The sequence below is a fragment of the Leuresthes tenuis genome, unplaced genomic scaffold (assembly GCF_036924035.1).
Source record: "Leuresthes tenuis unplaced genomic scaffold, fLeuTen1.0.hap1 SCAF_5, whole genome shotgun sequence".
Lineage (NCBI taxonomy): Eukaryota > Metazoa > Chordata > Actinopteri > Atheriniformes > Atherinopsidae > Leuresthes > Leuresthes tenuis.
The window spans coordinates 24,618,066-24,633,365 of NW_027325359.1; the positions used below are offsets into that span (position 1 = coordinate 24,618,066).

The 15,300-nt window shown below is 43.5% G+C and overlaps 3 non-coding genes across 3 annotated transcripts; all 3 read right to left on the bottom strand.

The window, feature by feature from the left end:
* Positions 1 to 9,216: 9,216 nt before the first annotated feature.
* Positions 9,217 to 9,330, bottom strand: LOC140308164 (U5 spliceosomal RNA). Its single transcript, XR_011916136.1, has one exon. It is a non-coding gene; the product is annotated as a U5 spliceosomal RNA (small nuclear RNA).
* A 411-nt stretch (positions 9,331 to 9,741) lies between these two features.
* LOC140308387 (U2 spliceosomal RNA) lies at positions 9,742 to 9,932 on the bottom strand. The gene has a single exon (XR_011916339.1). It is a non-coding gene; the product is annotated as a U2 spliceosomal RNA (small nuclear RNA).
* Positions 9,933 to 10,217: 285 nt separating this feature from the next.
* On the bottom strand, positions 10,218 to 10,331 carry LOC140308385 (U5 spliceosomal RNA). The gene has a single exon (XR_011916337.1). It is a non-coding gene; the product is annotated as a U5 spliceosomal RNA (small nuclear RNA).
* Between the last annotated feature and the right edge of the window lie 4,969 nt (positions 10,332 to 15,300).

The following is a 15,300-nucleotide window of genomic DNA, read 5'->3' on the forward strand; positions in this document are numbered from 1 at the left end:
CACCAAAGCGGCCAAAGGTTCCCCGCCGAGCCCCGCCCCTACTAGAGCAGCCGAAGCGACGGAGCCCAGCCCCACCCCCTTCTGTCCCTTCACGCTGCCACCATGTACTGTCTCCGCAGTCTGATGTGTGATGTGTGAGGGGTCCAGGCTGTGTGAATTCTGACAGTCGTGACTTTTCCCAGGACAAGCTGGGACCCTGTTTATTAGAAGATCTTAAAATTTCTGTACTTTTAGGTGACAGAAGGAGAAATGTGACCCAGTCAAAACACAGAGAGTTGCACTCAAAAAGATCTTTAAATAAAGTAAACATACCTTGTGTGCCACAGACTGCACCCAAACACGAGGGGGCAAATAATACCTCTAAAACACTTAAGTTGGCTTTATTAAATGTTAGGTCTTTAGCTGGGAAAACATTCTTAATTGATGATTTTATCACTGAGCACACCCTGGATTTTATGTTTTTAACTGAAACTTGGTTGGAACAAAATAACAGTGCTGCTGTTCTTATTGAGTCAACCCCTCCTGGTTACAGTTTTATCAGCGAGGCCAGAGTGAGCAGGAGAGGAGGAGGGGTCGCAGTCTTATTCAATGAATCCTTTCAATGTAAGCAGTTATCTCCTGGAAGTTTTCAGTCCTTTGAATATATGGCTATACAGGTGAAGGCCTCACCCAGTGTCCTGTTTCTGAATATTTACAGGCCCCCTAAATACTGTTCAGATTTTTCTGAAGACCTCAGTGAACTGCTGTCTATGATCTGTGTTGATTTTGACTGTATAATTATTGTTGGTGATTTTAACATCCATATGGACAATCCTCAGGACAGAGGGACTAAAGACCTGAGTAACACTCTGGACAACTTTGGGCTGACTCAGCATATAACAGAGCCTACGCACAATAGGGGGCACACTCTAGACTTAGTGATCTCCAAGGGTCTAAGCATTTCAAAGATTACTGTGTCTGATGTGGGCCTGTCTGACCATTCCTGTGTTTTCTTTGAGAGTACGATTTCAGTGCACACAAATGTCTCAACAGCAGTGATCTCAAAACTGAAAACAGTAGTAAGATCTTTAACCAGGTTTTCTCCTTAGCACCTGCCCTGTCCGGGGGTTCAGTCAGTGAGCTCGTCAGTAGCTTTAATACTAAAATGTTAAATGTTATGGATACTATTGCTCCCATTAAGGTGAAGGTTATCTCTGGAAGGAAGAAGTCTCCATGGCGAAATTCCACACTGGTGAAAAATGGGAAAAGAGTGTGTCGGAAAGCTGAGCGCCGATGGAGAAAAACAAATCTCCAGGTTCATTATGACATCTATAAAGAGAAACTTCACTCTTATAATTTACAACTGAGGAATGCAAGGAAATCCTACTTCCCTGACATCATCACCAAAAACAGTCATAATGCTCGGGCCTTATTTGCTACAGTTGACAGGCTAACAAACCCTCCTGTGTCAGTGGCAAATGAACTCCATTCCACCATGGCCTGCAATGACTTTGCCAAATTCTTCATAGACAAAGTCCAAAATATTAGACAAGCAGTTGGTACATCAGCAGCAGGTTCAGCATATGTACTGTGTCCACCGAAAACCGGTTTAAACACCATGACACTATTTCAACCCATTAACAGTAAAGACCTGGAGGACATCTTACGTCACCTGAAGTCCTCCTCTTGCTGTTTAGACATCCTACCAACAGGTTTTTTCAAAGGGGTCTCAGAGACTTTGGAGTCAGACCTGTTACTGATTGTGAACCTGTCCTTAACGTCAGGTGTGTTTCCAGAGCCACTAAAAACAGCTGTAATTAAACCTCTGCTGAAAAAGGACAATCTTGATAAGACGCAAATGAACAACTACAGGCCCATCTCAAATCTCCCATTTTTAAGTAAGATCATTGAAAAAGCGGTTTTTCAACAGCTTAATTACTTTTTAACACAAAATAACTGCTATGATACCTTCCAGTCAGGCTTTAGACAGCACCACAGCACTGAGACTGCTCTGACCAAAGTGTTTAATGACATATGTCTGAATACAGACAGTGGAAAAATGTCAGTCTTAGTTTTACTGGATCTCAGTGCTGCCTTTGATACAGTTGACCACAATATATTACTCAAACAACTGGAGAACTGGGCTGGTCTTTCCGGAACTGTACTAAACTGGTTCAAAACATACTTAGAGAACAGGAAGTACTTTGTGTCAATAGGTAACTTTACATCTGAGCAGACAAGAATCACAAGTTCCCCAAGGTTCCATCCTGGGACCTCTTCTGTTTAACATCTACATGCTCCCACTGGCACAGATTATAAAAAACAACCAAATAAACTACCATAGCTATGCAGATGACACACAGATGTATATAACAATGTCACCAGGAGACAGAGGGCCTGTACAGGCCCTTGGAAAATGCATTGAGGAGATTAATGACTGGATGTGCCACAACTTCCTCCAGCTAAACAAAAACAAAACTGAGGTAATTGTCTTTGGAGCCAAAGATAAACGATTGAAAGTCACCACAGAGCTTCAATCTATAAATCTAAAAACGACCAACCAGGCCAGAAATCTGGGTGTAGTGATGGACTCAGACCTAAATTTGGACAAACACATTAAGGCATTAACAAAGTCAGCCTACTATCACCTTAAGAATATATCAAGGCTAAAAGATCTGATGTCTCAGCAGGACCTGGAAAAACTAGTCCATGCATTCATCTTTAGTAGGCTTGATTATTGTAATAGCATCTTTACAGGTCTGCCTAAAAAGTCAGTTAGACAACTGCAGCTCATCCAGAACTCAGCTGCTCGAGTCCTCACTAAGACCAAAAAAGTGGAGCACATCACAGTCCAGCTCTCAAGTCTTTACACTGGCTGCCTGTCCATCAGAGGATAGACTTTAAAGTTCTGATGCTGGTCTATAAAGCTCTGAATGGTCAAGGACCAAAATACATCAGTGACCTCCTGACCCACTATGAACCTTCCAGACCCCTCAGGTCATCTGGATCCGGTATTTTATCAGTTCCCAGAGTCAAAACCAGACATGGAGAAGCTGCATTCAGCTTCTATGCTCCACATGTCTGGAACAAAGTCCCAGAAAGCCTCAGATCAGCTGAAACACTCAGTGTATTTAAGTCCAGGTTGAAGACACATCTATTTTCAGCTGCATTTGAATAAGCTTGAGTTTCAAAACGGAATCATGTTTTAACTATTGATTTTATCTTTCATATATATAATTTTTTCTGATTTTATCTATTGTTCTTATTTCCTTCTTTTGTTTAAATTTTAAATCATGCTTTTTATTTCTTCTGTTTTAATGTCTCTGTGAAGCACTTTGAATCACCTTGTTGTTGAATTGTGCTATACAAATATACTTGCCTTGTCTTGCCTTGCCTTACATTGTCGGGCATTCGCACCTTGTCTTACCTGCTTTTTACAAACTATAGTCAGACATCCACACCTTCTTGCAGCTGAACCACCTCCGCTTACTGTTTTGATCATGTATGGTCTGGCAATACTACCTTTTCTTACCCGTTTGTGAGTAATTATGGCTGGACATTCACACCTACTTTCAGCAGAACACCACCTCTCTCGCTTTTGATGATGTATGGACCGGCATTCTTACCTTTTCTAACACATTTTTCAGCAATTATGTTCGGAGATTCACACCTACTCACAGACGAACAACTCCGCTCCCGCATTTGATGGTGTATAGTCGGGCATTCTCACCCTTTCTCATCAGCTTTTTGCAAATTATGATCTGACATCCACACCTACTTGCAGTCGAACAGTTCTGCTCCCGCTTTTGATTATGTTTGGTTGGATATTCGAACCTTTTCTTAACTGCTTTTTACAAACTTTGGTTGTACGTTCACACCTTCTTGTAGCCGAACACATCCACAGCTGCTTTTGATGATGTATGGTTGGGCATTCGCACCTTTTTTTTACCCATTTTTCAGTAATTATGGGTGGATATTCACACCTTCTTGCAGCTGAACACCTCCTCTCCCACTTATGATCATGTGCGGTTTGATTTTAGAAATTTTTACTTTCATGTTTTCTAGCAATTATTGATGGACATTCACACCTTCTTGCAGCTGAACACCTCCTCTCCCACTTATGATCATGCGCGGTTTGATTTTAGAAATTTTTACTTTCATGTTTTCTAGCAATTATTGATGGACATTCAGACCTGCTTGCAGATGAACACCTCCGCTCCCGCTTTTGATCATACATTGTCGGACATTCATACCTTGTCTTACCAGATTTTTACAAACTTTAGTCGAACATTCACACCTTCTTGCAGCTGAACACCTCCGCTCCCGCTTTTGATGGTGTAAAGTCGGGCTTTCGAGCCTTTTCTTACCCGGTTTTTAGAAATTATGGTTGGATATTCAGACCTTGCAGCCGAACACCTCCGCTCCCACTTTTGATCATACATTGTCGGGCATTCGCACCTTGTCTTACCCGCTTTTTACAAACTATAGTCAGACATTCACACGTTGCAGCTGAACCACCTCCGCTCCCTGTTTTGATCATGTATGGAGTGGCAATACTACCTTTTCTTACCCGTTTGTGAGTAATTATGGCTGGACATTCACACCTACTTGCAGTCGAACAGCTCTGCTCCTGCTTTTGATTTTGTTTGGTTGGATATTCGAACCTTTTCTTAACTGCTTTTTACAAACTTTGGTCGGACGTTCACACCTTCTTGCAACCGAACACCTCCGCTTCCGCTTTTGATGGTATATATTCGGGAATTCGAACCTTTTCTTACCCGTTTTTTAAAAACCATGGTCGGACTTTCACACCTTCTTGTAGCCGAACAACTCCACTCCCGCTATTGATTGTGTACAGTCGTGTAGTTTAACCTTTTCTTACCCGCTTTTTAACAACTATGGTCGGACATTCACACCGTCTACAGCGGAACACCTCCGCTTCCGCTTTTGATGGTGTATAGTCGGGCATTCGAACCTTTTCTTACCCGCTTTTTACAAACTATGGTCGGACATTCAAACCTTCTTGTAGCCGAAAAGCTCCGCTCCCTCTTTTGATCATACATTGTCGGGCATTTGCACCTTTTCTTACCCGCTTTTTACAAACCATGGTCGGACTGTCACACCTTCTTGTAGCCGAACACATCTGCTCCCGCTATTGATTGTGTACAGTCGGGTTTTTTAACCTTTTCTTACCCGCTTTTTACCAACTCTGGTCGGACATTCACACCTTCTTACAGCGGAACACCTCCGCTCCCTCTTTTGATGGTGTATGTTCGGGCATTCGAACCTTTTCTTACCCGCTTTTTACAAATTATGCTCGGACATTCAAACCTTTTTATAGCCGAACACATCCACTCCTGCTTTTGATGATGAGTGGTTGGGCATTCGAACCTACTTCTTGCCCGCTTTTCATTAATTATGGGTGGACATTCACACCTTGTCGCAGCCAAACACCTCCGCTCCCTGTTTTGATGGTGTATGGTTGGACATTCGCACCTTTTCTCACCCGCTTTTTGCCAACTATGGTCAGCAATTCACAGCTTCCTCTCCACCATACTTGTATGGTGGGATATTCACACCCACTTGCATCCGAAGACCTCCGCCCCCACTTTTGTTGATATTTAGTCGGTCATTCGCACCTTACCCGCTTTTGGCAAACTATGGCCTTCTTGCAGCCAAACACCTCTGATCTCACTTTTGATGATGTAAGGTTGGGCATTCAGACCTTGCTTCACCTGCTTTTCACCAAATATAGTCGGACATTCACACCTTCTTGCAGCCGAACACTTCCGCTCCACCTTTTAGTGTTCTATCACACCTTTTTTTCACCGCATTTTATAGATTATGGTTGGAAATTCTCAACCAATCTATCCGAAGACCTCTCCTCCCGCTTTTGTTAATATATTTGAACTTTAGTCAGACATTCACACCTTCTTGCAGCTGAACCACCTCCGCTCCCTGTTTTGATCATGTATGGTCTGGCAATACTACTTTTTTTTACCCGTTTGTGAGTAATTATGGCTGGACATTCACACCTACTTTCAGCAGAACACCACCTCTCTCGCTTTTGATGATGTATGGACCGGCATTCTTACCTTTTCTAACACATTTTTCAGCAATTATGGTCGGAGATTCACACCTACTCACAGACAAACAACTCCGCTCCCGCATTTGATGGTGTATAGTCGGGCATTCTCACCCTTTCTCATCAGCTTTTTGCAAATTATGATCTGACATTAACACCTGCTTTTGATGATGTATGGTTGGGTATTCGCACCTTTTTTTTACCCATTTTTAAGGAATTATGGATGGACATTCACACCTTCTTGCAGCTGAACACCTCCTCTCCCACTTATGATCATGTGCGGTTTGATTTTCGAAATTTTTACTTTAATTTTTTCTAGCAATTATTGATGGACATTCAGACCTTCTTGCAGCTGAACATCTCCGCTCCCGCTTTTGATCATACATTGTCGGACATTCATACCTTGTCTTACCAGATTTTTACAAACTTTAGTCGAACATTCACACCTTCTTGCAGCTGAACACCTCCGCTCCCGCTTTTGATGGTGTAAAGTCGGGCTTTTGAGCCTTTTCTTACCCGGGTTTTAGAAATTATGGTTGGACATTCAGACCTTGCAGCCGAACACCTCCGCTCCCTCTTTTGATTATACATTGTCGGGCATTCGCACCTTGTCTTACCCGCTTTTTACAAACTATAGTCAGACATTCACACGTTGCAGCTGAACACCTCCGCTCCCGCTTTTGATGGTGTAAAGTCGGGCTTTTGAGCCTTTTCTTACCCGGTTTTTAGAAATTATGGTTGGACATTCAGACCTTGCAGCCGAACACCTCCGCTCCCTCTTTTGATTATACATTGTCGGGCATTCGCACCTTGTCTTACCCGCTTTTTACAAACTATAGTCAGACATTCACACGTTGCAGCTGAACACCTCCGCTCCCGCTTTTGATGGTGTAAAGTCGGGCTTTTGAGCCTTTTCTTACCCGGTTTTTAGAAATTATGGTTGGACATTCAGACCTTGCAGCCGAACACCTCCGCTCCCTCTTTTGATTATACATTGTCGGGCATTCGCACCTTGTCTTACCCGCTTTTTACAAACTATAGTCAGACATTCACACGTTGCAGCTGAACCACCTCCGCTCCCTGTTTTGATCATGTATGGTCTGGCAATACTACCTTTTCTTACCCGTTTGTGAGTAATTATGGCTGGACATTCACACCTACTTTCAGCAGAACACCACCTCTCTCGCTTTTGATGATGTATGGACCGGCATTCTTACCTTTTCTAACACATTTTTCAGCAATTATGGTCGCAGATTCACACCTACTCACAGACAAACAACTCCGCTACCGCATTTGATGGTGTATAGTCGGGCATTCTCACCCTTTCTCATCAGCTTTTTGCAAATCATGATCTGACATTCACACCTACTTGCAGTCGAAAAGCTCTGCTCCCGCTTTTGATTATGTTTGGTTGGATATTCGAACCTTTTCTTAACTGCTTTTTACAAACTTTGTTCGGAGGTTCACGTCTTCTTGAAGCCGAACACCTCCGCTTCCGCTTTTGATGGTGTACAGTCGGGCATTTTAACCTTTTCTTACCCGCTTTTTACCAACTATGGTCGGACATTCACACCTTCTTGCAGCTGAACACCTCCGCTCCCGCTTTTGATGGTGTATAGTCGGGCTTTTGAGCCTTTTCTTCCCCGGTTTTTACAAATTATGGTTGGACATTCAGACCTTGCAGCCGAAAACCTCCGCTCCCTCTTTTGATCATACATTGTTGGGCATTCGCACCTTGTCTTACGCGCTTTTTACAAACTTTAGTCAGAAATTCACACCTTGCAGCTGAACCACCTCCGCTCCCTGTTTTGATCATGTATTGTCTGGCAATACTACCATTTCTTACCCGTTTGTGAGTAATCTTCTAAAAGGTCATACCTGTCATTTTTTCCATTGAAACCATAAATATTTAAGAGGTTAAAGTCTTGCCCCATAAAATTCAAGTGTGCTAAAAGTGCCCGTCCGTCTCGCACCAGAACATGCGGATTTTTAATTAGAATGGCCACACCATCATTTTTAATTTGATTTGAGCCACTCCATATCGATAAATTGGGCCACATTTCCTCCCATTGTCTATGGTTTTTCAAAAAAGGTAGTCCACATTCTTGTATTAAAAACACATCTGATTTTATGGAGTCTAAGAAGGATATAATACTCTGGGCTCTTGTCTTTGATTTCACACTTCTCACATTTAGTGTTGAGAAGGTGAGAACCATTAAAAGGATAAAGGAAAGTAGGTATGTCATTTTCGTTTTTCTAAGTTATCAAAACAAATTACACACTCAGGTTATTTCTTGGGAAACTAGCTCTCCTTTTCGGACTCTCGTGTTGGCCTCTGATGCAATGTTGCATTTAACTTTGAGTCCCTGGGGGTTGATTGCAGAGCTAAAGGGAATCAGAGGACAACTCAGATGCCGTCCTCCTCGGCTGTTGACCTTCGGGGAGGTGAGTACCTTCACTAGACTCACCTGTCTGCTCTTCCTCCTCATTTAGCTTAGCTCCACCCTCTGCCTGTGAATTCTCACAGACTTCAGCACTGAGTGGTGAGGCCTCTACAGGCCCCTCTCCTTTTTGCTCCTCACTTCCAATCCAAGCTTTTAGCGGGAAGTTTGAATTTATTGGGTCAACCTCTTCACTTTGTTCACCAACTGCCACCTCTGGTCCTTCTCTTTGTTGGCTTGACTGTGGCTTTACCGTCTTTAATTTGTTGGCAAAAGATTTAGGGCAATCTCAGAAGAGGTGATTTAATTCTCCACAGAGATTACATTTCCTGCCATTTGGACACTCTCCAAAAGTGTCCCCAATTTCTCTGCACTTCCCACATATCACCTTGGTACAAGCCTCAACCAGGTGCCCATGCTCACCACACTTGCGGCAGAGCTTGGGCTGCCCCTGGTACTGGATGTAACCTCGGTTTTCGAGGTGGCCAGAGTGTCACTTTGCATCTCCGCCCACCCGCTGCACTGAGCACTCTTCAGCCCTTTTAAATGGTATAACTTTGCACTCCCGCACGCTCCAGCAAGCACCATCCAAGCAACAACGTTGCACTCCAGCTTCAAACATCGGCACAGTCGCAACAAGTAAGGCGACTCTACTCAGAGAAGTCACTCTGCACAGTAACAAGATTTCTTTTGCACAGACGGAAAGGGCTTCACCCGCAAAGGTAAAGCCTGCCAAAAATAGAAACAACTCATTAGTGCTGCTTTCCACGGAAGTCTTTAGTAAAAGGCGAAAGACTTGTACGTTATGAAGAGAAACCAGAGTACGATTATCCGTCACTGCGGGAGCAGGGCATCAGGCTAGTTGGCATAGCCACCTTCCCCATGGTGAGCTTTGCTTGGTTGAGACGCTTGCTCCCCCTCCATGATCCTCGGCTGACCAAGTAGGAAAAATCGGGCCCTATTCGATGGCTGCCTTGTCTTTTACTCTGTGCAAAAGACAAGGCAGCCACAAACACCACGGGAACACTGTATTGAGGCTTTGTTCTGACCGCTCATTCAGTGTCGCGTTTCTTTCAAGTAATTCTCCCGGTTAGCCCGCACTCGGCTTGCCCCCAGAGCTGTGTTAAAGTCTACTTCGCATTCACTCTCTTTTCTCAGCAGACTAAAAGAAAGTTTCATCTTGGGCTCCCTGAAACTTCCATCCTGCACCACTGTTTGCTTTTTCACAAGAGCAGAGAAGAGCGCACCGTTCCCAGCGGCACTGCAGTACCGGGTCGATGCTTGGAGTGAACGGAGCAAGCTCCTTTTTCAACTCCTATTGCTAAAAATCAATTTAATATGTAGTCCTCGTACAAAGGCCATATCAGATATTAAACTGATAAGAACAGGTACTACACTTGATCTTAGCCAAAAGGCCGAGAAGTGATATCTGTCCACTGGTTCACGTCCAAGGGCCCTTCCTGGCACAATGCGCACTTGTAGCGGTGTTCTTTTTATGGCCATAGGTGGCCAGAGTGTCACTTTGCACCTCCGCCCACCCGCTGCACTGAGCACTCTTCAGCCCTTTTAAATGGTATAACTTTGCACTCCCGCACGCTCCAGCAAGCACCATCCAAGCAACATCGGCACAGTTGCAACAAGTAAGGCGACTCTACTCAGAGAAGTCACTCTGCACAGTAACAAGATTTCTTTTGCACAGACGGAAAGGGCTTCACCCGCAAAGGTAAAGCCTGCCAAAAATAGAAACAACTCATTAGTGCTGCTTACCACGGAAGTCTTTAGTAAAAGGCGAAAGACTTGTACGTTATGAAGAGAAACCAGAGTACGATTATCCATCACTGCGGGAGCAGGGCATCAGGCTAGTTGGCATAGCCACCTTCCCCATGGTGAGCTTTGCTTGGTTGAGACGCTTGCTCCCCCCCTTGCTCCTCGGCTGACCAAGTAGGAACAATCGGGCCCTATTCGATGGCTGCCTTGTCTTTTACTCTGTGCAAAAGACAAGGCAGCAACAAAAACACCACGGGAAAACCGTATTGAGGCTTTGTTCTGACCGCTCATTCGGTGTCGCGTTTCTTTCAAGCAATTCTCCCGGTTAGCCCACACTCGGCTCGCTCCTAGAGCCGTGTTAAAGTCTACTTCGCATTCATTCTTGATTCTCAGCAGACTCTTGGGATTTTATCTATAAAATGAATTCCTTCACTCAAACTATGTTAAAACTGCTTTGTCCTTCATATTTACCATGTCTAGAAAGATTTAAACAAAAAAAACAACGTTGTACTTTGCAGTAAAAGACAGAGCAAATCTAAAGTTTCATGAATCCGAGAATAAGCTTACTTTCATGAGTTCTTCACGATTTGGGATTTTGCTATAAAATGAATTCCTTCACTCAAACTAAATCGCTAATCTGTTACATGTAAGGCAGATGTCAAATTCACCGAAATAGGATCTAAGGGTATTCGGCCAATCGAGCTGTAGCAGCTTCGGTAAAAGAGTATAAGTTGAAGAGTTTGTGAATAAAGGTGTGCGCACACATAGTGAGCTGTAGGAAAATAGGCAGGGAGCAATGCCGGCTGGGGTATATGTTCTTGTATGTTGTCTGACTGTTTGATTTGAATGTGTTGTGTAAGTGTCCCGTTGAATGTTACATGTTTGGGCTTTGACACGCTTCACTGTGGTTGTTAACTGTGTGGTGTGTCCTGAAATGTTATATGTTTGGGCTGTGTGACATGCTTAATGCTTGTCAGTAGCTACCCACTTATTCATATATAGCAACTGACAACATAAGAAGTCCGGACATACTTTGATAGTAGTTGTAGAAGTATCCTTATTGATAATAGATAAACTAATTCATAGTGATAGAACAGTAGATGAACAGGTGCCTGCACATGTCTCACGAAAATAAAATGGGTGTATGATTGCTGACGGCAGAGCAATACTGCCAAACTTATGAGTTCTTGTGGCAAACTTGATTCAGTGTCTTGACGTGTATATGCTGTTTCGCTGACTTGATTGTCACAAGAAACAAAGTGTGTTTGATAAGATCCGACCATTTTATTACGGGAGGATCAGTATCAGTATTCGGCTGCAAGTAGGTGTGAATGTCCAACCATAATTTGTAAAAAGCGGGTAAGAAAAGGTTCTCATGCCCGACTATACATTAACAAAAGCGGGAGGAGAGGTCTTCGGATGAGAGTGGGTGAGAATTTCCAACCATAATCTATAAAATGCGGTGAAGAAAAAGGTGTGAATGCTACATAGAACACTCAAAAGTGGAGCGGAAGTGTTCGGCTGCAAGAAGGTGTGAATGTCCGACTATATTTGGTGAAAAGTAGGTGAAGCAAGGTCTGAATGCCCAACCTTACATCATCAAAAGCGAGATCAGGTGTTTGGCTGCAAGAAGGCCATAGTTTGCCAAAAGCGGGTAAGGTGCGAATGACCGACTAAATATCAACAAAAGTGGGGGCGGAGGTCTTCGGATGCAAGTGGGTGTGAATATCCCACCATACAAGTATGGTGGAGAGGAAGCTGTGAATGGCCGACCATAGTAAAAAGCGGGTGAGAAAAGGTGCGAATGTCCACCATTATACACCATCAAAACAGGGAGCGGAGGTGTTTGGCTGCGACAAGGTGTGAATGTCCACCCATAATTAATGAAAAGCGGGCAACAAGTAGGTTTGAATGCCCAACCATACATCATCAAAATAAGGAGCGGAGGTGTTCCGTTGTAAGAAGTTATGAATGTCCGACCATAGTTGGTAAAAAGCGGGTAAGAAAAGGTTAAAATACCCGACTGTACACAATCAATAGCGGGAGCGGAGTTGTTCGGCTACTAAAAGGTGTGAAAGTCCGACCAAGTTTTGTAAAAAGCGGGTAAGAAAAGGTTCGAATGCCCGACAATTTATGATCAAAAGAGGGAGCGGAGTTGTTCAGCTGCAAGAAGGTCTGAATGTCCATCAATAATTGCTAGAAAAAATTAAAGTAAAAATTTTGAAAATCAAACCGCACATGATCATAAGTGGGAGAGGAGGTGTTCAGCTGCAAGAAGGTGTGAATGTCCACCCATAATTACTGAAAAATGGGTAAAAAAAAGGTGCGAATACCCAACCATACATCATCAAAAGCAGGTGTGGATGTGTTCGGCTACAAGAAGGTTTGAACGTCCAACCAAAGTTTGTAAAAAGCAGTTAAGAAAAGTTTCGAATATCCAACCAAACATAATCAAAAGCGGGAGCAGAACTGTTCAACTGCAAGTAAGTGTGAATGTCAGATCATAATTTGCAAAACAACAACTATACACCATCAAATGCGGGAGCGGAGTTGTTCGTCTGTTAGTAGGTGTGAATCTCCGACCATAATTGCTGAAAAATGTGTTAGAAAAGGTAAGAATGCCGGTCCATACATCATCAAAAGCGAGAGAGGTGGTGTTCTGCTGAAAGTAGGTGTGAATGTCCAGCCATAATTACTCACAAACGGGTAAGAAAAGGTAGTATTGCCAGACCATACATAATCAAAACAGGGAGCGGAGGTGATTCAGCTGCAAGAAGGTCTGAATGTCCGAGCATAGTTTGTAAAAAGCGGGTAAGAAAAGGTTTGAATGCCCGAAAATACACCATCAAAAGAGGGAGCGGACATGTTCCGCTGTAAGAAGGTGTGAATGTCCGACCAGAGCTGGTAAAAAGCGGGTAAGAAAAGGTTAAAAAACCCAACTGTACACAATCGATAGCGGGAGCAGATGTGTTCGGCTACAAGAAGTTGTGACAGTCCGACCATGGTTTTATAAAAAGCGGGTAAGAAAGGGTGCGAATGCCCGACAATGTATGATCAAAAGAGGCAGCGGAGGCTTTCGGCTACAAGAAGGTTTGAATGTCCGACCATAGTTTGTAAAAAGCGGGTAAGAAAAGGTTCGAATTCCCGACTATACACCATCAAAAGCGGAAGCGGAGGTGTTCCGCTGTAAGACGGTGTGAATGTCCGACCATAGTTGGTAAAAAGCGGGTAAGAAAAGGTTAAACTACCCGACTGTACACAATAAATAGCGGGAGTGGAGTTGTTCGGCTGCAAGAAGGTGTGAACGTCCGACCAAAGTTTGTAAAAAGCAGTTAAGAAAAGGTTCGAATATCCAACCAAACAAAATCAAAAGCGGGAGCAGAGCTGTTCGACTGCAAGTAGGTGTGAATGTCCAGCCATAATTACTCACAACCAGGTAAGAAAAGGTAGTATTGCCAGACCATACATAATCAAAACAGGGAGCAGAGGTGGTTCAGCTGCAACGTGTGAATGTCTGACTATAGTTTGTAAAAAGCGGGTAAGACAAGGTGCGAATAACCGACAATGTATGATCAAAAGAGGGAGCGGAGGTGTTCGGCTGCGAGGTCTGAATGTCCAACCATAATTTCTAAAAACCAGGTAAGAAAAGGCTCGAAAGCCCGACTATACACCATCAAAAGCGGAAGCGGAGGTGTTCGGCTTCAAGAAGACGTGTACCTCCGAACAAAGTTTGTAAAAAGCAGTGAAGAAAAGGTTCGAATATCCAACCAAACATAATCAAAAGCGGGAGCAGAGCTGTTCGACTGCAAGTAGGTGTGAATGTCAGATCATAATTTGCAAAAAGCTGATGAGAAAGGGTGAGAATGCCCGACTATACACCATCAAATGCGGTAGCGGAGTTGTTCGGCTTTGAGTAGGTGTGAATGTCCAGCCAAAATTACTCACAAACGGGTAAGAAAAGGTAGTATTGCCAGACCATACATGATCAAAACAGGGAGCGGAGGTGGTTCAGCTGCAAGAAGGTCTGAATGTCCGACTAAAGTTTGTAAAAAGCGCGTAAGACAAGGTGCGAATGCCAGACAATGTATGATCAAAAGAGGGAGCGGAGGTGTTAGGTTGCAAGAAGGTCTGAATGTCCAACCATAATTTGTAAAAACCGGGAAGAAAAGGCTCGAAAGCCCTACTATACACCATCAAAAGCGCGAGCAGAGGGGTTCAGCTGCAAGAAGGTCTGAATGTCCATCAATAATTTCTTTAAAACATGAAAGAAAATTTTCGAATATCAAACCGCACATGATCATAAGCGGGAGAGGATGTTTTCAGCTGCAAGACGGTGTGAATGTCCACCCATAATTCCTGAAAAATGGGTAAAAAAAGGTGCGAATGCCCAACCATACATTATCAAAAGCAGCTGTGAATATCAGATCATAATTTGCAAAAAGCTGATGAGAAAGAGTGAGAATGCCCGACTATACACCATCAAATGCGGGAGCGGAGGTGTTCGGCTCTGAGTAGGTGGGAATGTCCGACCATAATTGCTGAAAAATGTGTTAGAAAAGGTAAGAATGCCGGTCCATACATCATCAAAAGCGAGAGAGGTGGTGTTCTGCTGAAAGTAGGTGTGAATGTCCAGCCATAATTACTCACAAACGGGTAAGAAAAGGTAGTATTGCCAGACCATACATGATCAAAACAGGGAGCGGAGGTGGTTCAGCTGCAAGAAGGTGTGAATGTCCGACTAAAGTTCAAATATATTAACAAAAGCGGGAGGAGACAATGGTTGAGAATTTCCAACCATAATCTATAAAATGCGGTGAAAAAAAGGTGTTATAGAACACTAAAAGGTGGAGCGGAAGTGTTCGGCTGCAAGAAGGTGTGAATGTCCGACTATATTTGGTGAAAAGCAGGGGAAGCAAGGTCTGAATGCCCAACCTTACATCATCAAAAGCGAGATCAGAGGTGTTTGGCTGCAAGAAGGCCATAGTTTGCCAAAAGCGGGTAAGGTGCGAATGACCGACTAAATATCAA